We start from the raw sequence: 26,080 nt of genomic DNA, 5'->3' as shown, positions 1-26,080 counted from the left end.
AGCAGAGCCAGATGAGGAGGTAGCTTCCGTTGTGTTAATTAGTTTAAGCAAACGTGCATCTGCGTGTCCCTGGTGTGACATCAACACCGGGCAGCCCGTCCCTGAGCCAGGTGTCCCCTGCCAGGCCTTGGGGCCATGCCCACAGCCGCTCACCAGCTGCAGCCACCCCACAGCCCAGCTTCACCAGGCTCCTCCACGCCTTTGTTCTCCTCCGAGCAGGTTATTTATGGCTGCTAAAGCAATATCGAGTCCCCCAGGGGCTCAGCTCCGGCTCACGGAGAGGACTTGTAGGGATGCAGACAGGAAAGGTAAAAATGAGGCATGTTTGAGGCATGCGCAGAGCCATGCCTTTATTTTGGCTTGGCAGAATAAACCCCAGGGCAGGGTCAGTCCCATGGCACCGGAGGGCAGCACAGAAATGAAAGGATGTTAAAGCAGCATTTACGCTTCTGACCTACATTTACACTTTGCCATCTCTGTCCAGCTGCATATAAATACATCTGGCTGGGCTGCAGCAGGGTCTGGAAGAGGAAGCGTTCCCAGAAATATGAAACACTTGGATTGAGAAACAGCACGGCAGAAAATGCCTTTTTTCATTGCTGTGGTTGCCTATGGTGTATCTGGAGTGCTGTGCCAGTTCTGGGCTCCCCAGCAGCAAACAGACACGGGCTTACTGGGGAGAGTCCAGCGAAGGGACTGGAACATCTTTTGTGCGAGGAGAGGCTGAGAAGGCTGGGCCATTAAAACTGGGAGAGAGGCCTCGGGTGGGATCTTAATCAATGTGTGTACATATGGGATCTTAATCAAGGTGTATACTTATGGGATCTTAATCAGTGTGTGTACATACCTGATGGGAGAGGGGGAAGGAAGGCAGGCTTTTCTCGGTGGTTGCTGGTGGCAGGACAAGAATCACAAGCCTTCCAGGTATGTCTCACAGTTCCCTCACCTCCTGGATAGTTTCTGAATTCCCCCCCTTTTTTTTTTTTTTTTGCTATCCCTTGTAAAAATACAGATTCATTTGTCACAGACAGAGAAAAGACGAAAGGAAAACAGCGAGCTAGCGCTGAGATCACGAGGTCCACTCTGACAATGTTTGACTTTACAGAACAGGAGATGAGGAGCAAAGCCTTTAAAGGTTCCACAGAATTTCCCCAGCTATTTTTAAAGGGTTTTCTGTGATTCAAAGCAAGCTTGCAACACAGTCTCTGTGTGCACTATGTGGGAAAGTGATTTTCTCTGGTATTATGGGATCCTGAACAGTGCCTCTAGGCACTCATGTAATTACTTATTCACCATAACAACAGCTACCAAGCTGACAAGGGATGGGCACGTGGCAAGTTATAATTAACGTTCCTACTTGCCTGGGAACTGTGCAGATCCTTTTCTTGGTCTTGTGGCTGTTGGCTTGCTCTGGTCACATGCCTTGGCTCCAAGGTCTTCGGGCAGTGACTGTCACTGGCTCTCTTTTTGCCCTCTGTTTTTTTGGTTGTTTAGTTGGTTGGTTTTCCTTAATACTAATGTTAAAAGAAGCAACAGTGAACAGAATAAGTAATGTGTCCACATCTGTGCCCTTGCTTACCTGCCTTGAAACAAAGAAGAGGAGTTTTCTGCCAAAATGTGGAATATAGGAAATAGTGATTCCTGGGGCCAGATCCTATTTGGGCCTTCATCAGTTTCCTATATATCTAGCCCCAGGGACTGCCTGAAACCCCGTGCGAGCACAGCCAGCAGGACGCCGGTCCCACTTAAACACCAGTCCCCGTGATTAGTGGCTGGAGATAAGGATTCGCAGTTTAATGAACCTGGCACTGAAGACGTACAGAGGAGACAACGGGGATAAAGCCAGGCTTGATCTCAAGCTGTCATTTAGGAATCAACAGAGCTGCACCTGCCCTCCTGGTGAGCAGCCTCTGGGACTGGCACCCGGGAGCTGGGAGCAGGCAAGTCTGGACGAAACCTTGCGCAACTCGCCGCTGGCTTCCCAAACCTTAGAGATACCAAACGTCCCGGGGCCACTCCTCTTACTCACCGACTGATGCCAGACCACCCTCGCACACACCCGACCTGCTGTTCGTTGCATCTAGAGACAGGTGCTGCCTCTGGAAACCTGTCTGGCAGGGACAGCAACCACCACGAAGCCACCTCCAGGCCCCTTCCAGTGCAGAGGGCACCAGCTACAGTAAGCATCCATGTCCACGTGCTAGGCTGAAGGGTTAAGCACCACGAGGACCATGTTATTTCCTCTCTCACATCACTTCTGCCAAAGGACCGTTATCTCAGCAGCTTTTCCTCCGTATGGAGTTTTCCTGAGCACACGCCAAACCTGGGAGCAGAGGTTTCCCAAGGGCGATGTGAGGCACTTCTTTGTGGGCTGAGCAGCTGCTGTGCGGGGACAGAGCAGCTCCGGCAGGGATGAAAGTTGCCGGTATTAGTCCACCTGAGTTTCTCTTTTGACCTGGAATAAACTGCCTTAGAACATGTGAAAGCTGAATTCAAAGGAAATGCAAGACCTCTAGTTTTATTCTATGCTTTTGCCACGATTTCAGCGTGCTGTTGATACAATGCAGCTGGCTCCTCTGCTGGAAACAAGGACCACTGCTCTAACATCCAAGTGAAAGAAGAATGCCCTTATCAGCTGGGCTGTTCCTCAGTCACGGGCAGGGGAAATTGGCAACGTTGATTCATTTAGCTCAGGCACATTCAGGTCAAAATCAATCATGTCAAAAATACATCACCTGAATTCAATACCTTTTTTAAAAAAGAAAGGAATATAGACTATGAGAATAAATCACAGCAGAATAGGGCTTGGTTTGAAGCAAACCTATCATTTGCCTCACAAGGATAAATATGTTGTTCACTTTGAACATTTCCTTCAATATTTAACAGCACGCTTGGCAAAGAGACTAGGCTTGGCTTGGAAATGGCTGTTTCCCAAGGTCAAAGAAATGGGATTGAGAAAAATCAGGGAGAGGAAGGGGCCAGGATCAGAGCACCCCATTTTCAACACATAGCTCCCTCCTACTGCTTCTCGAAGAGGCTTGCATGCCACCTTCCCCGTGGGCAAGGCTTGAAGCCAGAGAGAAGGGGATTCTGTTTCCTCTAACGCTGCATGGGAAGGTTTGTTGGTGTGAGGACAGGGAGGGACCCCACGTTTCTCCCGGGACTGCCGAGCCCCAGACCGCCTGTCCCGGTGATAACGCCCCTGGTGTCAATGAGTGTCTCGCCACACGGATCACTTTTCAGGACTGCAGCCAAAATAACTGCGATGTGATTCACCTCTGCATGTCTCCATTACACAGCAGGCATGCTATCAGAAACTGAACCAAAATGTAACTAGCTGAAAGCACTTTTTTTTTTGGTCTTTTTTTCTCCTTGCAGTAGCAATGGCTGCAAAACAATGGGTGCAAAGCACTCCAGCAAACGTGAAACAATAAGCTAGTGTAGATACTCATGTTTGGTCAGAACTGAGATTATCATTAGATAAACACAACATTATGAAACCTCAAGAGGGAGAAAAGCAACTGAGCCAGGGCTACGATAAAAACAACTATTCTGAGGCAGAAATATTTAAGTTAAAAATAAAAGGTGGAAACTGAGATAGAGATTGTCAGAGTACTCTCTGAAGAATGAAGTCAGCTGTGAAATAAGAGATAAGGAAATGAGGACTGGGACCAGCTCTTCCCAAGACCAGTTCCTGAATTTTCAGTCATTTGCGGCTGATGGTTGTACATTCAGGGCTGGGACCGAGGCAAGGCAAAGGGTAGGGAGAACTGGGGCTGGAAAATTAGTTTTCTTGTTGAGGACAGGTACATTTCTTCCAAGGTCTAATCCTGAATTTTCAGCCAGCTACTGGTCCCTGTTTTACTGGCTTCCACAAATCCACAGCCTTTATTTCTGGGACACTAAAAACCTCTTTGCAGCAGGCTGAAGGGTAGACAGCGCTCTCTCAAAATGAAGAGCAAAGATGTTCGTTTACTAGAAGAGGTGGAACACAAATTCCCATTATTCAAAACCTTATTCAAGGAGAGAGATCAGTGAAAAAACATGAACGGTAGCTCCTGGGTTTAGAGTTGGCAATGCATTTCTCAAAATATGTGCATTGCAGAGAAAACGTTGGCACACACAGAGGCTCACAATGGCTCATTACTCCTCACCAAGAGCGTGCGGCTCCTATAACCGAGAGGGGACTCGGCATTCCCACTCAGTGCAAGGCTGTCCCTCTAGAGGAGCAGTTAGTAGCAGCGCTGTGACAATCAGGGAGACCCTAGTTTGTGCTTTGGAAACTGAAGATCTTCACCTCTGCAAGTGCCCTACACCAAGAACCTGCCCTGATGGATGGAGGGGGTGGTATCCAAAGCAGAGGATCCCAACCAAGCCTTTTACCAGGTCTGTACCAAATAGTTTTTGCATTTTCTTGAAAGCTGTGGCTCTGGGTACCGTTCCCATCTTCTGAACAGATTTAGACTTTGTATACTGGGGTTGCAGCCATAGCCCAAGGCTGGCAAACGACAGCGAGCGAAAAACACCTGCCTAGCTGTTGTGAGGAGCGTTCTGCCTGCGAGCAAAGGAAGCTGCTTTGGCCTCGGGAGCTGTGAATTATAGCTGTGTGTGAGATGGAGGCTTTCTTTCCCCTCTGCATGAAGAGAAGAGGCTGCGATCTCTCCGTGACTGCTGACATTTATCTCCTGCCCAATCTTTTGGGGTGTTTCTTTGCTGGAGCAAAACCTCTTCTCTCAGTCACAGAATATTGTCACAGAATATTGTCACAGAATATTGTCACAGAATATTGTCACAGAATATTGTCACAGAATATTGTCACAGAATATTGTCACAGAATATTGTCACATTTCCTAGTTCAGTAGATTCATCTCTCTAAAACATTTTAGTGGCAAATCCTCTCATTGCCTCAAAGAGACATTTACTCATTTTTGTATCACTTAAATACTTGGATGGGCCCAGCCTGCGTTCAGGGGCCATCAAGGTGGCCTCTTGCAGCTCAAGCGTATCCATCCAGTTCTTACCTGGCACCAACAAGAGCACCCACATTCATCTCTTACGTGTGGCTCTGGTGGCATAACCCAGCGTGTGTAACCCACGGTGAACGTGACCTTTACCTCTGGTCTACTCCTGGGTCACATCTTCCCTTTAGCAACTGATATGCAGGTGCTCTTTTACCCAGAATATTTGGAAGCAGGATGCCTCCGTGAAATGAGCAAACACTTCTTGCAGGGGTTAAATTTCCAGAGCAGCAACTGACGGAGAACTGTGCTCCAGTTCAGGCATACGAGCCTAATTGTCAGGTAGAGATTTCCACATGGATTCAATCAACAGGCTCTGGGAAGGAACATTTCCCACCTCAGCATTCCTCTAAGCTTAGGAAGCGTCAGGGAGCTCCAGTGAGAATACCTCTAATGTTCTTAATTTCACAGATGGCGAAGCAAGTATTGCACCAGAAGAGACGGTTTCTGCCACACAAGTGCTCTGTAAGAACTTGTTCTCCTTCCATCTAGTTCAATTGCAGGGAAGACTTTGGAATAAACAGCATGTGCAATTGCAGGAGAGAGATACAGTCTTTATAACCCACGCTCTGCTTAGATTCCAGTTCTCATCTTTTCTGTTTAAGGGATATTTCTTTTGCTCAGATGCTGCCAGGTTTCTGTTTTTAACCAGTTTTCTCACTTCATAAATGAAAAATGAATCATGCAGGCTGAGCTAGCCTGGACTTCAGGTAGCTGACTTCAGCATCAGTCCAGAAGCTAAGCGCTTGCAGGAACTGAGCCCCCACTTCCACGTATCCCGTGTGAGCAGCTGGCATTCAGCCCTTCGGAGATCTCACCGGTCCTTAGGGCGGGGGATGCTGGAGGCCTTTTTGGAACAGCACCTTGTAAAGCAGATACCATCCAGGGGGCATGAGTGAAATATCACAGTGCTTCCATCTGCAGATAGATAGCCCTTGCAAAGAGATGTAGCATTCGTGGGAAGTGTCCCAGTTTCTAATGTGCAGTCAAGAATTGGTTCATTGCTTTGTTTTGCAGTAATTGCTCGTGAATCAGCCGATGTTTCTGGCAATATGTGGATGAGCTGGCACAGATGATCCCTTTCAGGATAAAGAGGAGTTTTGTTGTGTGCGAGCAGTTCCTGGGTTTCGTGGAGCTAGCAAGTCACACCAGTAGAAGCAAATGGCCAAGTGATTCAAAATACATTCCTTCCAAAGCCCTTCTATAAAGCTGAGCTCGGGAAAGGGAAGAACAGGTGGTCATGACAGATGCTCGGTGGTTTAAAAACACTGAGATGTACAGAGCACCGCCACAATCCCACATTTGGTATATTCTTGAGGCCACATTCAGATAACCTGAATTCTACCTCAGCCCCTGTGTTTACTGTAGTAAGTGCATTAACTTCTCACTTCAGAACAGGAAACCAGAAGCACTGAGCAGGGTGCTATTTAAGCACAAGTCACACATGCTGTTAAAAATTCTCCTTCCCAGTTTAACATCCACGAAGGGGAAAGATAAATGGAAGAGGGCATTTTACAAGTTTCCAGCCAATTTTGAAAATTGCAGAAAAATCAGTTACTACCCTGGAGGCCAAGATGCCCATGCACTTTCTTCTTTTAGACTAATGGAGAGTCCACTGGTATTTGTAGTACAGCTCTCCAGTGTGCATGGAAAACATCATCCGCTACTTAAAAGTTATACAGAAACTAATGAAAGTTGTTCCAGACCTGTCAAAGTTGTTCCAGACCTAGATAATCTCCACAGAAGCTAAAACTGAAAATCTACACGGCTATCCCAACATGCAAACCGTGACCTGGGAGCCGCAGGGCCCAAAGCGTCCTGCAGCCTTTGTCCAGCGCTGATCGACGGCCTCCCTCCATCCCCGGAGCTGTCACTCGTGATGAAGTGACCAATATCAGGCAGGAACTCGGCAGCGCAGGCACCGAGGCATAGGTGTAAATACTTGGGTGTCATTTCCAGAAGGAGCAAGAAGTGAAACTGATGAACCAGAAAACGTTATGATTGGGGATGTTCAACCCCGAGAGGAGTTCACCCTAGATATTAAAAAGATATATATTGGTTGCTTTGGGCCATGAAAAAAGATATCAAGAAGATACTCTCAAAATGGTAATTGGCCCAGCACACCATTTATCAAAGGGACAAACGCGTAGGTTACCTTGTCAGAGAGATCTGCGCTAGGTCCAGAGAATATGAACTGAATTACCATGCTTCTGGTGGTGAAGGCATCACCTCTGCAAACAGTGCAAAGAAGCACCAGCAGTCACGGGAAGCTAAGCCATCCTTCTGCCTCTGCTGGCTGTAGGCTCCCTCTCCATCTGCAGAGCAGGGCGGGTTTGGTTGCATGTCCTGGTGGCAATCCAGAACGACAGCCACGCAGGTGTTAGCAGGAAGCGACAAAACAAGGAAACCAGCAACATTCCTGAAAGAAGCTAAAAGTGGTGGCGTTTGGAGGTGGTAGCAGAAGGAGACTTCCGTGACCAGGCTCATTCATCTACAGCTTTGCATGTCCCAGGAACCTAAACCTTTCCCTGGAGAATCTTCTTAAGCATTCTGGAGCTGCTAAAGAGGAGAACATCTATATTTTCTACTACCATGGTTCAATAAATGCAGATAATTAATTCAGTACATTTAATAAATGTTCAATAATGCATGTCATTATCTGAGGCTAGTCATATCTTCAGATTAATAAAAGGATTTAGAAAGCAAGAGACATTCTGGAAAAGCTGGGAAGGGAACATCTCTGTAGCTTTTCTAATGTCTTGCATTAGGGGTGGGGGATTTGGGAGCAGTGAGAGCTGAAAACTCTTCTGTCACCGGGGCGGCGTTTCTGTGCCTGGCGTAGTTGTTCACATCACACTGGGGAGGACAGCAGACCTGAAGGTGTCCAATTACTTCCAATGGTGGCTTTAACTGGCTTTCAGCTGCCATGCAGAGTGTAATTCACTTTTGTCAAGGACGGGAATTAACCAGCTTGGTGCTCTGTATTGCAAAAAACAATCATGGAGAATGTGTTTCTCAAAAGTAGTGCAGGCAGCCAAGATTATCTGGGTTATTTACACCAACAGTTACCCTGAAAAATTGTTGAACCATGTTGGGCCACGACAGAGACACAAAGCTCTACCTCATCCGGAGCTGTAAAGGAAGGGGGGGGGACCCCAAAATCCTACTGAGTCATCCCATGGAGGGCAAGAGAGAGAGCACCAGTGCTTAGCACCAAAGTGCTGCAATTAGGTCAGAGCTCAGCTCCTGGACTCACAGGGAATAGTAAAAATTGTCACCCGGTGCTGTTAAACTGCTAAGATCATCCGGCAGAAAATAAACTCGGTGGTTTGCAAGAATCAGCATACCCCATTCATTTCATGGGAGCAGCCCTCGGAGAGCACGGTATGTGATTCACTGGGGATGAGCGTTTGTAAGTGACAGGCCTACTAAACACATGCAGATAGTCCCTGGCGCAGAGACTAAGCCAAAAGCTGTATTTCAAGGTAAGGCTGGAAAAAGCAGTGAGTGTTTTTTCACCTTATTCATTAGGGAAAGTGAATGTGAATGCAGTACAAGACGTAAGGCACCTGTGTTGTGAGTAAGAGGGCTGGGAGCGGAGCTGAGTGCGAGGGAAATCCAGGCAGGAGGTGGGAAGCATCTGAACAAGATCCACTTGAGATCTATGCAGCACGTCTCCAGACTCCAAATATTTCCAAATCATAAGAGCACTTGCATCGCAGATGGCAGTTTGGGCTCGTTTTTGCTTTGACTGTGTGAAAGTGAAACGCATCCCTCCCCGTCAAACAGCAGAACAGAGCTCTTGTAACGATGGCACAGGCGACTAACCAGAAATGAGGATGCCTGCGCCTCACTGCAACAAAAACAAGGGTGCCCCTGCGGTTCCTCGGTGGGATTCAGATGCCCTGCATGGGGAAGGACTGCAGGAAGGGGTCACGGACAAGCCTGCTGCCAGGCAAGGAAGGAGCGGGCATGAGGAGCCGCATCTTAGCATCTGCGGGACCGCAACTGGTGCGTAAACGAGAACAGCACCCACCTGCCAAAGCAGCCTGGCCTGTTGCTTCGGGACAGGAGACAGACAGCAGTGTCCTGGGTTTCACTGGTAGCAGCGCCTGTTAGAGAGTTTTGTATTTATTTTTTTTTCAGATTTTTTGTAAAAACATGGGGGAAAAAAAAAAAAAACAAGAGGGGGTGGTGGGAGCTGAGAGGGAGTGTAGGCTATGCTGTACTTCTATGCACAGAGCACCAAGGAATTATTCTGTTAGCTCAGGTTGAGCACACATCAAATATGTTTTGTTGGGGTTTCAGAATGACTGATTATTTGTTGGGAATAAGGAGTGGGCTTGGGACCTTGGGCAGGGAAAAAAAAAAGGCAGAGATAACTCTGGGAAATGTCTGTATTTTTTTGTGTGTTCATCCCTAATTCAAACTAAATTTTGAGTAGGGAATTTTTAGGAAGGGGTCCATGTTTTTCCTTTAAGCACCTCTGAATGTCATCTGGCTGATTTGTTTGGCAGCCCAGCTGCAGTGCTCTGCCACCTCCACAATATTGTGGTTATAAATGCTCACACACCTCCGTAACTTTGTACATAATTTACACAGTATGAAGGAGAACGCTGCGGCTGAATGATGGGTTCCGTGCTCTGCTCCACAAATCTAAGGAACTGTGCAGGAATGTGGGTACACCTCTTCAGAAAGAGTAGCAAGGACGTTTTGGAAAACATTTCCCTAATGCCACAGAAAAATGCAACACTTCCAGTTCTCCTCCATGAAATTAGCTACCTTTTACAGTCAAGTGAAGAAACTTGACCTTTTTAGCAGTAAGACTTTGGGATGAAAAAGAAAAAAAGAAAAATCCCAATATTTGTTTCTTGTCAGGGAAAGCACATGGCCTTATCATAAGACAGAGTCCATTAAAAAATCAGTGGAGAGACTGCACGCGGGGCTTCTGTACATGCAGAGAAGATATTTGATAGCGTGGGGTAAGGCGGTTACTGCTCCTCACCGAAATAAAACCACCCGTGACCCGACTTCAGACACCATAACCTTTTCTTAGGACTTACCTGAAAAGACCCCATGCTTAGCTTAGGGAGTGACTCCGCAAGCAAGCAGATGTCGCTTATTTGCTATTGATAAACTTTTTGTTTATACATCAAGCGTCTGAGGGAAATAATAGAAACTATGTGGCTTAATTTGGGCATAAATTAACTGCGATTTCCACAGCACGCATTTACTAAAAGTAATTAGCAGCACAGTAGTGGCTGGGAGGAATGTTGATCATCCGCTTTCCGTCCCAGGGGCTGCGATGCTCCCATCCCTGCGTGCGGATCCTGCGCAGAGGCAGGACCAGGCAGTTCGCAGGGGACCTCGGAGCCTTTTGAAGAGCTGCTGCCTAGCTCCTCAGCTGGTTTTAGCCTCAACACGTCCATCAAGGCTGTCACGGCCATGCTCCTTTCTCCCCAGGACAAAGGGGAGGTAGTTATCCCCATTTTACCGATCAGAAACCAGGGTGCAGACATACAAAACAACTTGCCCTGACTCATACGGAAAAGTTGTGACGGATACACGAGAAGAAGAGTGCTTTCCTAAAGCCCTGCCCAAGACCTAGCCAGACACCAGCCCTCCGATAACCCAGGGAAAACCAAGTAAAGGTAGGCTGCTACGTGACTAAATGACTCTAACCTGGGGAACCGATCTCGGCCGCAGCCGTCTGAGAGCAGACACCCCAAGCAGCAGGGGCAGGGTACTGGCTTTCATGCTGCCCTTCTAGTGGGTAAGGAACCTTTTTGGCAGCTTTTCAACTTTTAAATGTGTTCAGTGATGCAAACCCAGTCCTCCCTCACCTGCGCTCTTCACTTGGGCTGCGGTGTGTTTAATACCATTTTGCCCTGACCCGATTAGGACCAGCAGAGGTTTGGGATCACAAAACACTTGCAGAAAGGCCCCAGCAGCTTTAACGCTGCAGCTCTCAGGTGCCTCATGGCCCCGGTCCCCAGGGGGTCCCTTCATCCTCAGTTTCCTTTCACAAAAGCCCCTGCTGTGGGAAGTGAAGTGGCCTGGCTGCCTGCGCGACGCCTTTTAGATGATGCAACTAGCATTGCCACACATCCCTCACTTCCCTAGGGACCAATTTGTTTCCTTCCAGTTTCAAAGCGCTGCTTCATTTCCACGAGCAGGGGCATTAATTAGCAGCAGGGCTCACCTGAAGCCACCTGTATCTGAAGTTAAAGCAGCTAATGGCAAGGCCACTGCGAGGCTCCTCAGGTGCTGGCAAGCTGCAGCTGGGTTCTACTTACACCCTGACATGACTTTCTGAAATGTTACAAGCCAAAAAAAATCCCTAAATGGCTCTGCTAATCCAGAAAAGCTGTGCTTATGCCCTTCCCTTCGGTATAGCCTTCCTTGGAAATAACTCCCTCTCCCTCTTTACATATATATATATATATATATACACACACACACACATCAGGTGAATCTTTTTCATGTTCTTGTCAGCTTCAGGCACTGCTCCTGGAAGAAAAGAGAGGCAAAACAAAACTGCGGAAAAGTTGCACCAATGATGAGCAAAAATAACATAGGTTCTTTGTGTCCAGGTTTTGTTTTTTGATTTATTTTTTATCAGCACTTCAGCCAGTCTCTTTTCTAGAAATGTTCATCATTTTAACTTATCAGTACCTATGAAAGTTCCTAACATCCTTTTGGAGCATGTTTTGTTCTTGTATGTAATGATGCTACTGTACTCAGAGGTCCGCAGGTTTGCAGAACTCTTGTGCCAGAAATAGTGTGCGGTGTTTTTGATTCCTAGTCTTTTGTTTCAGCTATGAGCTTCTTCCTTTATTCCTAGGAGGGCTCTTCTTTGCTGTTATCAATTAGGAAGTATCCAGAAGTGTTTGTGAAGTCCTGCCTCCTGTTTCAGACCGAATCACTTTGGTTATATCATTTGTATGATCTATTTCTCATTAGTATTGTAAGTCTGTTAGCTGCAAGTCAGAGACAGGCTCCCCAGGGTACCAGACACACATAACAAGTATCCCTAAAGAAATGGAGAGACTGAGCCTTATTTCTCCTTTCAAATCTCTAACTAAAATGGGAAATAAGAAGAAAAACGTGTTTTTTTTTTCATGAATCTTTAGAGTATGTGGTTCACAGATACACGTGGCTGCCATGTATTCATGCTTCTTTGAACATTCAGTGGGCTATGAAACCTTCGTGATTTGTTCATCAGCCTCATTTGGAGCTGGGTTGTTGTCTTTTTCCATATTTAAAGCTCATCTTCTGTGTTTGAGCTACAGTAGTTCACTGTGGCCAAAAATACCTTAAAATCTCCCTGAAGCAGCCCTCTAATTTAGCCCATTCTGCAGGCAGGCTCTCTAAGTGGAGCATGTCTGGAGGTCTCCAACAAGCTGGAACACAATAAAGAATAGAAAGCAGACATTTACCAGCTCAGCTCATTCCCAATAAAGTATCCAGCCACGTACAGCATGTACCTCCCTCTGCAAAGCAAGCTTTTTCCCTTCCTTTCTCATGATGGAAGTGCCCTTCCACCCAAACACAACCCACTGCTGCCCTGCAGGGAGCGACCCCTCTGCCTGCTTGGGCTGGATCTGAACGATGGGGAGCGCAGGATCAGGCAAGGACAGAGCATCTCTTGGCCATCCAGCTGTCTGTTTCTAGACAAGAGGGCTCTCACCGTGTGCCCACCGGCAGACACGAAGCTGGTGGGGCTCTGCCTGGGTCCGCAGCAGCTGCTGCGCAGGATGGGGCTGGCCTGCTGCTCACGTGCACCCTCCAACCCTGGTTTTCCTGTGAGGGCTTGAGCATTGGGGAGAGGCTGCGTGGTGAAATCCAGGGCAGGATCCTGCTTTAAAAAAAGCAGGATGCTACTGAAAGGTCTGGTGTGGAGATGGGTGCTAAGCCAAGTGTCCAAAGCCAGCCTGGGAATGGCGGTGATGTCTGCGGGACAGGCGAGGCAGGTTGAACCTCTATTTGCTTGTTCATCCATTACGTGAACGCTTCAGGATGAAAGGAAGACCAAAGGTGATAGCAGGGCTAACGTGAACTGCATCTGCTGGAATAGCTGTCTTTCTGTTCACTCGGGGAAAAGAACAAATGTTATTGAACCTTAAAATCAAGCCTGACCATTTCTAAAGAGAGGATGTGACTCAGGTACCAGCACGCAGCCCTGCTCAGCCACCAACCAGCAGGCTGTCAAGCGGATTAGAGTTTCAGCAAAAAGCAGCTGTGTAAAAGATCCCAAAGCATAGGAAAGAAGATGCTTGAGCAATAAATCTTTCCTTGCAGCTACATGCTGATAACGGCCTTTCCTACCATCTGAGTTTGTCTCTCTCTGTAGCAGCCACGCCAGAGCCCCCCAGCCCTGATGGAGCAGCCGCTGAGCTTAATGGTGCAGCAGGATCAGTGCAGGGGAGGTGCTGAGCCCCTGGCACGGTGGGTAACAGGCTGCAGGGGGTGAAGGGACATTCCTCAGCCCTCTCATTCCTCCAGGGCAGGAAGCAAAATAGCTGGCTTGCTGGCACCTGCTCTGCTGCTGGCCTGGCAAATGTTTTGTGGTTTTTATTGCTCCTGCGTCAGGGAACTGACCAGAGAGCTGCAGGGAACGTAGGGCTGCTTTCACCCCTTGGGGGGGGTTCATGTTGTCTGTCCTCCTCTGGATGATGTGGGTGCAAAGTAAAATCCTTTCACCACACAGGAGCAAGCAGGGATCCTTCTGGTCTGGGCTGAGTGGAAAGTGCTGCCCTTGCTACGTGGAGCCCTGCAAAGGCAGCCTGAGCTAGCGGGGCTTCATCGCCGGCTGCGTTCAGCTCCTGGTCTCAGCTTGGACCCATTACCAACTGGGAAAGCTGGTTCAGATCGGCGGGAGAACAGGAAGGAAACGCAAGCTGAAGCTGCTGAGCTGGGCTGTGCCCAGAGCTGCACCGTGCAGCGTGCGCACCGAAGTCCCGTCTGTCTGTTGCTGTACCCACACCGTGTGCGTGCGGCCCCCCCGCACACATATGTTTTGATCTTAGCTTCCTAACTATCAGCTCCAGGAGTTGGTCCAACAAGCTCTGGCTGTGTTTCCATTCAAATGCCGTGTAAGAAGCGTGCTGGTACAAAGGCTGCGTTTGCATCAGGAGGATGAAAAGCCAGGGGTAGCCTTTGTCTCCTTTCTGCCTGTCAGTAACATGGCTAATTTGGGCTCTCATTTTAAATAATCCCCCTAATCTATCAGATCGGATTGTGAAACATGAAATTGATGGGCCTGAAGTTACTCAGCAGCAAATGAATGCCTGGGCCGAAGAGAACTCCAGAGTTCAAAACAAGGAAAATCTGGGAATGGGGGAGGCTAGGCTGGGGCTGACTGCATTGTCGGAAGGGCTGGAAGTGAGGGCAAGCAGGCAGTTTGTGCCATGTATTTTCCCCCTAGGAGAAGGAAGATTTTTTTTTGCTCTCAGCAGCAGAGCCATGAGCCCACAAATGCTGAAGAACTGGGGAAAGGCTGAAGCAAGAGCCTGACTTGGCAACGCTGCTGTGAGCAGGGCTCCTTGGTTACTCCAGCCAGGGTTTGACTCGGTGTTCGTTCACGGGGCTGTCCCTGTAGTCCCACAGCAGCCATCAGACAACGTATTATCAGAACCAGGAGCTTAATGAGTCCGGGATACAGGGGGAACCTCTGCAGGGCCACAAAGGTGTGGGAACAACTTGAATGAGATGGGCGCTCACCTACACCCTGCTGCCCGCGGCGTGCTGCAGCTCGCTGCGCTCGAGTGAGACCCAGAAGGAAATATCTTTGTTTCCCCGCTAGCAGAAGGATTAGCAAAGAGGCTTCTCTCCGCACAGCTGCTGAGACAGATCAGGTGTAATCCGCAGCAGGTGCAATGCCGCGGCCCCGCTGGTGCTCAGGGAGCGGAGCTGAGCCCTGCCTGCAGAGGACCGGCCAGGCACAGCCGGTGCAGTTCCCTGGGCTCGGTGGTGGCTCCGAGCAGTTTTATAGCAGGGGAGACTTCCCACAGCTCTCTGGTTCATTTTCTGTCCTGCTTTCGTATCTGTGTATTTAGCACTCTGTGCTGCATGTGATTATCAGCTTGGGTTTTGATGAACAAGTTTGCTTAAGGGAAATGGGTGCCAGGAAGGCTGATGGCTGCGTCCTGGGGATGAAGATGGAGCTAGGTGGAAATTCCTCTTTATGTCCATGACTGCTCCAGTGAAAACAAATTCTTTCTTTCCTCATCCAGAGACTTTCAAGAACTGACAGGTATATGTTTTGGTTACTGTCAAAATAGCATGAAGGATCAATTCAAGAACTTCAGTGGACTTGGAAGGACGGATCTGATTTGGTTTTCCCCCTTGGAAAGAAGCCATCTAAACTTTCTGGGCTTTCTTCTGTCTTGAGGGATCTTCTGGGATGTCACGGGCAAACAATGCTGCTCTGCTTTCAAGATGCAGTGAAAGGCCTTCTAGGCGCCTGAGCCACGTGTTCAACTCTTATTTTCCTTCTTCCTTGGACCACAAGACAGCATCTCCTCACCTTGGAGACCAAGGCATTGCTCCTCTCCTGCACGACAGTGAAGGGGGTCACCACTGGTGCACTGCGCTCGGGGGATCGACTGGAGTGCAGGATCTTGTCCTTGCCAGCAGCAGCCCGACTTCCACCTCTCAAATTTTGTTTGCCAATTGCAGTAATTTCATCTTCTTTATGCCTGAAATCACTGTGCAAGCGTAGACCTTATCACCTTGTTTATTCCTTCTCTCTCTCTTTTTTTTTTTTTTTTTTGTGTGTGCGTGTGTGTTAATTTCATCTCATTAGAGAGAACAAGGGGAGAGACTGGGACCAGTGGGAGGCAGTCCCACGGCTGCCTGCTGGGTGCTTGCTTCTCTGGGTGATGCACCCCTCCTGCCCGACATCCCAAGGGCAGCAGGGTCCTGCCTGGCCTTGGCTTTGAGCAGGAGGTGGCCCTGTGGCATCGGCCACTTCACCTGCCCTGAACCTAGTGCTGCTGCACTCCAAAGGCCTTTCAAGCTGCCTTTAGTCCAGATAAGGCTTGGAGGGCGAAGAGGCAACAAAAGCACCTAATCCACTTAACTGCCAGTGGAAACCTCGGCAGTGAAGAGAGCAAACCATTTGGGGGAAGACTTCTCTGCAGTTGTATACTGGGGATTTCCTACAGCTGCAGCCCTCCCTGCCTGTGTGTTCTGGTAATGAATACTAACGATCCTTCACTTCTATTTTAATTGCCTGCCTATCAAGCTTTGTTAATCTTCCCCATTTTCCTTAATCTTTCATCGAGTGTCACTTTTTTGTGTGTTTCTTCTGTGGTGACAAGGCATTTAAACATTTCACTAAATAGCAAAAAAGTTTTTTTTTTTAAAGGGAAGAAAGAAAACCTCCCCTTTGCATCTGGAATGTTCATTTTCCAGATTAGAAAATAAGTGGCTGTGGTATCTAATTATAACGAATAGGTTAATTAAAGAATATTTAGAACCCCATCCTTCCAAACCAGCTCCTGTAGACTGCTTCAAAGTCAAACTGTTCATAACCTAAGCAATACTTGCAGCTTAAAATAGGGTTTCTTCCCAAACTCCAGAGAGATGCTAACAGCATTTTAGCCAGCAGTTCACCAAGCGTTTGATCTCTATTTTGCTGAATGAGGAAAGCTCTGACCAGCAGGAAGCCAGAATCATCGCTGTAGTAAATGTTGTCTACTCATCTTTATTTCCTGAACTTGTGCTGATCCTATGGCTGCAAGGAGCTGAAGCCCTTGTTTCTGCCAATAGTCGATGTTCCTGAGTCAGTTCCTGGTCAGTGTCCCTTACCCCCTTGAGGCTCTGCAGTGGGATGACTGGTGAAAATGAAACTTTGCTTGGGAATGTAGGGAAAGTAGAAAAGCCAGCTGGTTCATTGCAGCAGGTTCAGGTGCTGAAATATGGAAAAATTTTAAAAATGGGAAAAAAAAAGCCCATTAAGCTGAGCGTGCCTGGCTGCTTTCATATGACGATTGCTGCATCTCTTCCATCTGTGAATGCAGGAGCTGGAAGCTCTATTTATGTAAGGTGGGAGCCTTCTGGATCCAGCCCATGTGTGGATTTGTCATCGCATTTGTCTTTGGCTTCAAGTCTCTTTCTTTTGCCCTTGAGTGTTTCTTCCTATAAACAGTTTTACCAATGATGTTCCCTCCTGCCCTGCCTAAGAGATGGCTCATTGTTTACCAGGACATATTTAGACACTGAAAATATGCTTTTCTTTCAAGAGAGCTTCTGATGCGTGTTGATTTGAGATCTGCATCAGCAAATGAGATCGGGAGGGAGAAAAAACAAACAGGGCTAAGGGGAAAAAATAGCTTCATGTGCAACATCTACTAATGAAGGCTGTCCAATTATGGAAATCTGCTTTCAAAATCTTAAGTTTGTTGGGAACAATGGGATCTTTGCTCTTCTCAAATCTCTCATGGCAGTCTCAGTGGCTGAGCTTTGACAACTTTGACACTCGTGTGTGCTGTCACTGTGGAAGAAAATCAACTTCAACAGAAACTTATGTGAAGTTTGGGATGACCTCTCATCGTGCTGTTAGAGCTTTCCAACACATCCTCACCTTGCTCTTTCCAGAACTGCTCTCCATCAGATGATGGTTATTAAAGCTCAGGGAATACTGCTACAACTGCTTCCTTGGTCTCATTGGGAATTTCCCAGGCCATAGGCTGTCCTGAGAAAACCGTAGGGAGACACAAAGAGCACAGACCCTGCACAGCATGGAAATTTGAGAGTGAAGAATGGCATCATCCCACATTTTATTTCTGTGATTGAAATCATAGTAATGTGCTTACACGAGTGACGAATGCAGCTGGTCTTTGTGGTCCTGGAGTCTGGATCTCTGCTCTTCTTTCATAGCACTTGGATTGTGTCAGCTTCCCACCGCTAGGAAATGGGATTCTTTGCTCACAGTGGGATAAATCAGGCATGACTGCATTGAAAACTATGGTGCTGCTGGTATGACAGGTTAATTGATCCCTAAACGTCAGCTTTCGGCAGGGCTGTGCAGAGCGTTCATCACTGCTCTTGCGGGCCATGCCACCAGTGCATTTTTTTTTCCTACGAAAACATAACATTATTTGAAGAAGTAGTAGATTTGTGTTTGAGGGGGAAGGTGGGGGAGTTTCAAACAAAAGAGCCACTGAAGCAGCCCAGCCCACATCCTCTGCATGCTCCAGAGAGAAGCACAAGATTACCCAGAGTAGAAGGAAGTGCGATAGCAGATGCTGCGCACACGGTCTGTGCAGAGCTGCTATATGGAGTTAGATGACGTTTTTAAATAGGACACCAAACTCCCCTCTTGATATGTGGGGTTATTTCTGACAGTCCTTATTCTGCTCCTTTGCCAAATACTGCCATGCTCTGGACCTGCTGTGAGGGGTTCCACAGCTTCTCTCTGCATTATATAAAAACAGCATTTCCTTCTACGGCTTCATCTTGAATTTCTTCACAGGGCTCTTCCAAAAAACCAAGGAACAAAAATTTCTGGGACTGTCGGGCCGAGGTGCTGCCTCACCAGCCAAGAAACCTTGATTTTGAGCCATGTAGAACTAGAGGGTTACTTTGGAGACAGACGTTCAATAGCAATAACTGTGTAGATGCTGGCAAGAATTAGTTACAAACCCTGGCTGCAACTGACCCTTCGTCCCCACGGGGACCTGCTGAAATGACCTTGCAGGGAAAGGAGCAGGCAAGGAATGAGCTGAAGGACACCCGCCACGCACCCCCCTGCCAGGGCTCGCTGCAAAAATTTAAATGGGCTGTCCCTTCCCTCCTCCTACCCCTGCCTCTTGCCGCATTTGAACTTGCTACAGCAACCCGTGCAGCTAATGAACCGCATTTTGGTTAGAGCCGAGCTCTCTCAGCACCAAATCATCTGCTGCCTTGGTGTTTACATTGCACTTAGATATGTTGCATCAACAGTCAGCCTTGGCTCCTGCTGTGCGCTCACATGGATGTGCTCCCTCCTCTGCGAAGCGCTGCAGAGAGCTCGCTTTCCCACTTCTTGAGGCATTGGGAACGTTTCCCTGTGAATTAACCCAAGGAGGGAGGCTCGCAGAGGAAGTGGGTCAGCAGGCTCCGCGTTGGCAGCAGCCAGGAGAGGAGCGAACAAGCACAAAGAGGAGTTGTGGGCGACTGCTATTAAGGACTCTCCACGGAGGAATTTGTTGAATGCTGCTAGCGAGGCTGCTGGGGAAGTTCGCACAGTCCCTCCCCGCGCTGGCAGCGGAGGCAAGGAAGCAGCCGTGAGAAGGAGGCACTCGGTGCACAAGTGAGAAAGAGGAGACTTGAAAAATCCCTCAGCTGAACACTTGGGCGGTGATTCTGCACCCCCGCCCTCCAAAATGTGAAGGAGGGTTTGTAGGCAAACCCCTCGGCTGCGGGATCCGAGCACAGCCAGGCAGGCTCGCTGCGCGCTGATGCAGCCTGCGCTGGGTGCGATGCTGGCGAGCTGCTGGCTTCTGCTCGCAAGGAGCTCTCGGTGGGAGTGAAGTGTACAGAAAAATCACTCTGGATCCTGCAAGAAGGCAGCCTGTAGGGAGCGGTGGCTTGTTTATGCACATCCAGGCTGCCCTGAAAGGCCCTAGGGCCCTGCAGGTACCAGGGATGTGCTCCTGTAAACTCCCGCTGCTCGCTGCCAACTCTGGGAGCCCTTCCGTAGACAGGCGGCTGCTGCTGTTTTAATTAAACCTGCTTTGACCAGCTATGTAGCGAAGACTTTAAAGCAACAGCAATTATAAGCTCTTAATCCATTGCAACGTGGGAGTGGAAGACGGTTTGCTAGCAAAAATAATTCTGCAAACTGGGCCACAAAGCAGTAAAAGGCGAGTCCTGGGAAGACCGAAGAGGACAAGCAGCTGATAAGGATGGGGACAGGGTGAGGAGACCTTGTGGAAAGGCAGAGCAGAGCCTTCATCTTGTGGTGCAGAGGCAGTGGTAACAGCTGGCTTGTTTCTTCAGCTGGTGTAGATCAGCCTCAGCCAGTCCAGAAACCGAGCTGTAATCATCTATCAATGAAAGCCTCTGTTTGTAGCAAGCTGGTAAACAGTCACGATTTGGGATCCCCCTGAAGAAAGGACTGAATATTTACACGAAAGGAGTGGCCGTAGAATTAACTCTTTGTGCCCGTTTCCTCCCCTATTTTTTGGCAGTTGGGTTTATCTTGTCTTCTTCCACCTTCCTGTCGTGCGGGCATGAATACACCAACCCGATGCCAAGCACTGACGGGATTCTTGCCGTGTCTGGGGCACACGATGTGTGATAGCAACTAGAAGCTTTTGTGAGGCTGTGAAGGCAGAACGAATTTTCTGCTCTCCAGTTTGTACAACTTGTCCTTAGGACTGAAAAATGCAGAGACAAATTCATCTGTCAAATGCCAAACACTCACAATGCCGTAGCAGGGACTGGGTCTGAGCTGTCAGCAGCAGGGACGGTACTCAGGAGCCACTTGTTAGATCTGAAAAAAAAAGGGGAGAGAGGAAAAGTTTGCCCTGTTTTAAGGCTTTTCTGGAGCTGTAGCAAGGTGTTAATGGTACAGGACAGCAAAAAGAGGACACGGTAAGTCTGAAAAATGTGCCCACGGTGCAAGGAAAGCACCTGAAAGCTAGTCATCCTGACTCGGCCCTTTGTCCACCCTTCATCCAGTGCCTGGGTCAGAGGGAGACAATACCCTCACCACAGACCCCCTTTCTCACCATAAACCACTTGGCTTTGCTCTCCATGTGCAGCAGCAGGTTCTTGTACACCGAGGTGGGGGGAAAGTCTCATCAGGCACTGACTGTGCACTGGAAATGTAGGGAAAAGTCCAGTCTCCAGGAACTAACAGAAAAGAGAAACCCAAAACCCAGCCAGGGTTTGCATCTTCCCTAGTCTCAGGTGCTTTGCATCATCCAGGAGTTCTTCCTCCCCAGCCACCAAGCAAAAGGAAACAAAAAACACTGAGGAGGAGGCAAAAACACGAAAGAGGCAGGATGAGGATTACGCGATCAGAAACTTCCTTCTGTCTGGGACGAGCAAACCCAGACCTGCACTTCCACCCGCTGCCTGTGTCGCCCACACAAGCTCTCCTGGCACGGGAGCGAGGAGCACAAACCCACCTCCTCCTCTTGTGTTGCTTCCTTCTGCCGCTCCCTGGCTGCTGTTCCAGCAGACCGCGGGTGGTCGTGGCGCTGGTTTTCGGGTCTCTCCTGCCTTCAGGGATAGCGCTGGTGCCACCTGCACAGCCCACCCTGTTTGTTGTGAGAGGGAATCGTGATATCTCATCTCCTGTAATGCAGGGACAGAAGATCCTTTTTTTTTTCTTCTGTATATCCCTGGGACGTGGGCCACCAAGCAGCAAAGCAATAACGCACGTGCTTAATTTGACAGAGAAGTTTTAAGTCCCGGTGACTTTGCCTCATTCTCATTGTCTCCCTGAGAATGGGATGAGGGATCTGACAATTTCTCTGGCTTATTAAATCACTCTCTCTATTCTCTTAAGGTTGCTTCGCTCGAACATACACACCATGGATTTCTCCGCCGGCTTGTCATCTGGATGATAGCTCTGGCTTTATTTCTTTAAGATAGATATCACCTGCAGCAGCGAGAAGCATTTCCCTAACTAGAGCTGCTCGGTGACTATTAATCTATGACTGAGCCCTTGTGTCAAGTACCTCCTTCACAAAACCGAGTCAACGTAACATTCAACGGGTAAAGTGGGTTAGTTCCTGGGGGAGGCTAGAAATTCTGAGCAGTCAGTGATTTGTTTGTTTGGTAGGTATCTGGGAAACATCTAGGATGTGTTTGTACCAATATTTACAGTTTCTACCGACCTCTGCAAAGAGGGAGGGGGAGAAAAGAGGATTTGGCTGCATGTTTACCTTTCCTTGCTATAAAAAAGTAAACATTTGGGGAGCAGTAATTGGTGTTTCTTTTTATCTCACTGATACATTGCATTTTAATAGAGAAATGCACTCAAATAAGGAATGTAAAGCCAGTTCTTATAAGAACTTAATTGATGGGTCTCTGCTGCACCCATCTCAAGAAATAAGGAAAAGTCAATAGCCTTAAATCAGAAGCCCTGTCATTTGCCTCCATCTAATCATCTAAAAGGAATGGCACATGAAATACTGGCCATACATATTGCCTTGCTATTTCCAGCTTGGTATATAAGCCAAAACTTAAGCTTAATTTGAGACAGGGACTGAGTAGTGACTGTGAGTACAACTTCAGTATTAGTCGTGTCTCCTTGGTTTTATTGTTTCAAAGAGCGATTCTGCAACTTCTGCTCAATAATAAAATAGAAAACAAACCTTACAAAAAATAGCCAGGAGCTCTGCTATGTGGCATGTTTCATTTAACTCCCTTAACACTGCTCCGGTGCAGCCTCACCTGGGTCCGCTCTGTGAGCCCACGTGGATGCAGGAGGAGCCTGGACACGGGCTGGAGGCTTCCTGTTGGGAATAGCCTGCGTGAGAGAGATCCTTTCCACTTACCCGTGTCTCTATTTAATTCCTTAACGTTTGCATCCAACTGCAGTCTATGAGGTGTTTAACAGGCTGCCGGCCTCCTGTCCTTGTACCTGGCATTGCTTCTGCTCTGCTGTGCTTGTTTCGGTGATTTGTGGTGTCAGCTCGGCCCCTGAATGTGTTGCCCACACTCCGTGCACCGAACCCATAGGATCTGACCGTTTGAAGCTGGCAGAACTGCAGTGGCACAGTCAGACCATTGGTTGCTTTCTGCCAAGCTGAAACCAGAAACAATCCATCCCAGGGAAACCCTACCGGGCAGTTTTCTGCCCTGTCCAGCAGGGACGTTGTTTTATAGGATAGAATTTAGGGGAATTAGTGTGGCCATCACTGCCTGACTGATGCTGAAGGTGTCATATCTCTGCAGTGAAGCCGTTTATGGTTCATTCCCTGGGGATCACAGTGAATCCAGCAATATGGAGATCTTCTGAAGTGCTGCTATCACTTCTGAGGGGACGTTCATTAACTCCCTGCAAACTGAGCTCAGCCTGTGTCACCAGGACAATCCAAAAGCTTTGGGCTTTTAATGCTGTGGGTACCTTAAGGTTAAAACTCTCCCACAAAATCCAGAGCTCAGGACGGTGAAGGTTAGACCTAAAAGCCAAGAAGTCACCTTCCTATTTTACAATTATCCTCCCAACAGCTGAATGTCAGCAAAGGTCTTGCAACAATGCAGTAGTCCCACTGCTAACCTGCTCCACTTCAGTTCCTGATGTTCTACATCAGATAAATTACTTAGTGCCACAATTAAATCCTTATCGGCCCTGCTGGGGCCTGTGTCACAGCCACTTTAGGAAAAAGGAAGGTTACTCTGAGCTCTTCTTTAAAAACTAAATTATGTTAGGAAGTAATTGCAAATGATTATTATTATTTGTTACTTGCATAACAGCTGAGGTGTGCATGATTTGAATGCTTCCAAATCTTCCCTGCCCCAAATGATGAATTCATGCAGGCCAAGGTATCGCCAGAAGTCACAAGAAGCCTCCAAGAGGAAGAAAATGTTAGAAAGTGCCAACTTCATTGCTAGACCTTTGTTACTGGTAGTGGTGTTTTTTTTTGTTGTTGTTTTGATTGTTTGTTTTTTCCAAGGAAGGATTCTCTGAGCTTTGCTGACCTAAGCAGCTCCTTTCTCTGTGATGCTTCTGATTTAGAAGTACTCACAAGGGCCACGACTGAGGGACTTAGTTCTGATTTGCACTAATATCTGAGCCTCTTAACCCAAAAAGAATGGGGCTGGCTGTCACTGCCATCTAGGAGATGAATGACTGGGTTTACAGCAAGGATTTGGATCCAGAACAAGAATTTCCAGTTAAAGACTCCAAGGTGAAATCTACTGGCTCATCCCTGCCTCTGAGGAAGGGCCTGATTATTCGTAATAAATTCAGCATTCAGGATTATTGCTACATGAGCCCACAAAGGTCCCAGCTGAGCTTAATGTCCATTGTGCTTGTTACTGGGGCATCACAGAAGATGCATTCTCCACCCTAAATACTGAAAAACATGAAAGACAAACCAGGACTCAGGGCTTTGGGTGAGGATGTGCAGAAAAAGAGCTCCGCGTTCATGTGCCAGTGAAGCCAGGTAGTGCCGGGTAATTTCCAGCTATTTGTCCGTGTGGAAAAACAGGAATGTAAGTGCTACACACAGATGGTATCAGAACGTATCCTCCCCTACGAAAAACTAATATGAAGTCTCACTGTCATATATCACAGCCCAAATATGAAATTAACATGTTAAGATGAGACTATCTGATAAAACAAAGCACATCCCTTCTCAATGGAAGAGATGCTCTGCAAAGCTTATTTTTAGCTCAGAATGAAAAAACATGGAAATTACTCCCACCCTCGTGTTTATTTTTGGGAAGAAACTTCCTACCCCCAGCCCCTGCTCGATGAGGTTTTAACTGGTTTCGATTACAAACATGTGCCAGGGAGGCGTTTCTGCAGCCACCGAGTCTCGCTGCAGCAGGGAATCGCCTCCTGTGATCCCCACTCGTGAATTTGTGAGCTCCGCACTAGGGCACACCACAAAATAACTCAAGAAACAACGCTGAAGTGTCATTGCTGAGTCCCTTCTGACTTCACTTGTGTCATGGAGATAAATTAAAGCACGGTAAGGAACAGCTTCCTGGCTGCCCGATGGCATGCATGCAGCATATTTTAAGAGAGAGACAGGGCTTTGAATCACTTGGGCAACTGCATTTGCTTCATAAATCCATGCCAGAGGATGGACTAAAGAGAATTTCTAATTGTGCAAGCCACCTGGAGACACTGGCACTTCACTCAGTAAGTGCCCTTTCATTAAAGTTGCAGTGCCCTATATTTATCACGACCATAATTCCCAGATACAAATTGGGAAAGGATCGACTGTGGCCAGTAGGAGTTCCATCCGCTCCATCACTTACCTTGGCTGAAAGTGCTCTCACCTGTGTTTCTAACTCCAAAGACACTTTCTGGTAATGGCAGAAGCAGAATTGCTTAGTGATAGGATAATTTCCACCCAGCTGGGCTAACGTGACTCTTGCCCCATCCTGCAAGGTGGAGAATGAGAGCGGTGAGCATCACAGCAGGGGTGTTGCTGATCGCTGGGTGCACAGAGAACAACCAAATGCTGTCATGGGTTGGAAATGCTTGGATGCATCTCAACCTGCAAAAGACAGCTATACTGTTTTCCCTTTATAACCGTTCTCCAGACAAAAGAAAACACAGCTTTATCTCATCAGCGTCTCTGTGCAGATGTAAAAACCCCAAGCAGGAAAGTTGTGCGGAGTCACACATCAAATATTTGAAATGTTTAGGGTGTGGAGGGTTAATTGGGTCATCAACGCAAGGCTGAGCACTCCCACCCCCCTGCCCTCCCCACTGATCCTTTGCCCTTTTTCACAGCTATTTCTCATGAAGGCTGGCAGCAGTAAGCATCTTCCAGGTCCCTCGTGTCCGTTCCAGCATCTACAGCTTTAGAGACAGCATCCAAGAAGCTATTCTCTGACAGGGCACAAGTGGGACATATATTCCTCTGTGTCCTACACAGCTCTGCAAGTTATTTCTATTTATTTGCTTGTAAACAGAGTTGCATTCCTCCGATTCTTTAAAGCATTTCTAACCTCCCAGTTTGCCAGCAGCACTGTTCTCACCGCTCTGAAACTCCCAGAACCCTTCCTGCCTCCCCTATTGCTCCTGCAGCTGCTGCAGAGCTTGAACTGGCATTTCAGCTCTGACTCAGGCAGGTTTTCGATGCGCCAGCAGATTTTGGCATGCGGGCTCCTCATTGCAATACCTACAGCGAGGAGCTCATCGCCTGAGACTGCACAGAAAGTTAAACCCACAGCCTGGCAGCAAGGGCTCTGCAAGCCAGGGTGAGAGCGGAGGTGAGACTTTTCAACACCTCTCATCCCCTCGCAGGTGTGTGCCAACAACAGTGTCCCTTTGGAGCTGTATCTCCCTGTCTGCACGCTGTAGCTTCTTACCCGAGCCCTGCCATTTTCCTTGCTCCAAAACAGCAAATACTTTTCATTTCCCCCACGTTTCA

General features: G+C 47.9%; 1 long non-coding RNA gene across 1 annotated transcript; it reads right to left on the bottom strand.

The window, feature by feature from the left end:
• Positions 1-974: 974 nt before the first annotated feature.
• LOC308182636 lies at positions 975-25,394 on the bottom strand. The gene is made up of 3 exons (XR_013941974.1): positions 10,701-25,394; positions 2,030-9,130; positions 975-1,514 (listed from the first exon to the last, which is right to left on the bottom strand). It is a non-coding gene; the product is annotated as an uncharacterized lncRNA (long non-coding RNA).
• Positions 25,395-26,080: the final 686 nt, after the last annotated feature.

The sequence above is a fragment of the Anser brachyrhynchus genome (genome assembly GCF_964034855.1).
Source record: "Anser brachyrhynchus genome assembly, chromosome: 25".
In the NCBI taxonomy this organism is placed as follows: domain Eukaryota; kingdom Metazoa; phylum Chordata; class Aves; order Anseriformes; family Anatidae; genus Anser; species Anser brachyrhynchus.
This window is presented reverse-complemented; position numbering and strand designations above follow the sequence as displayed.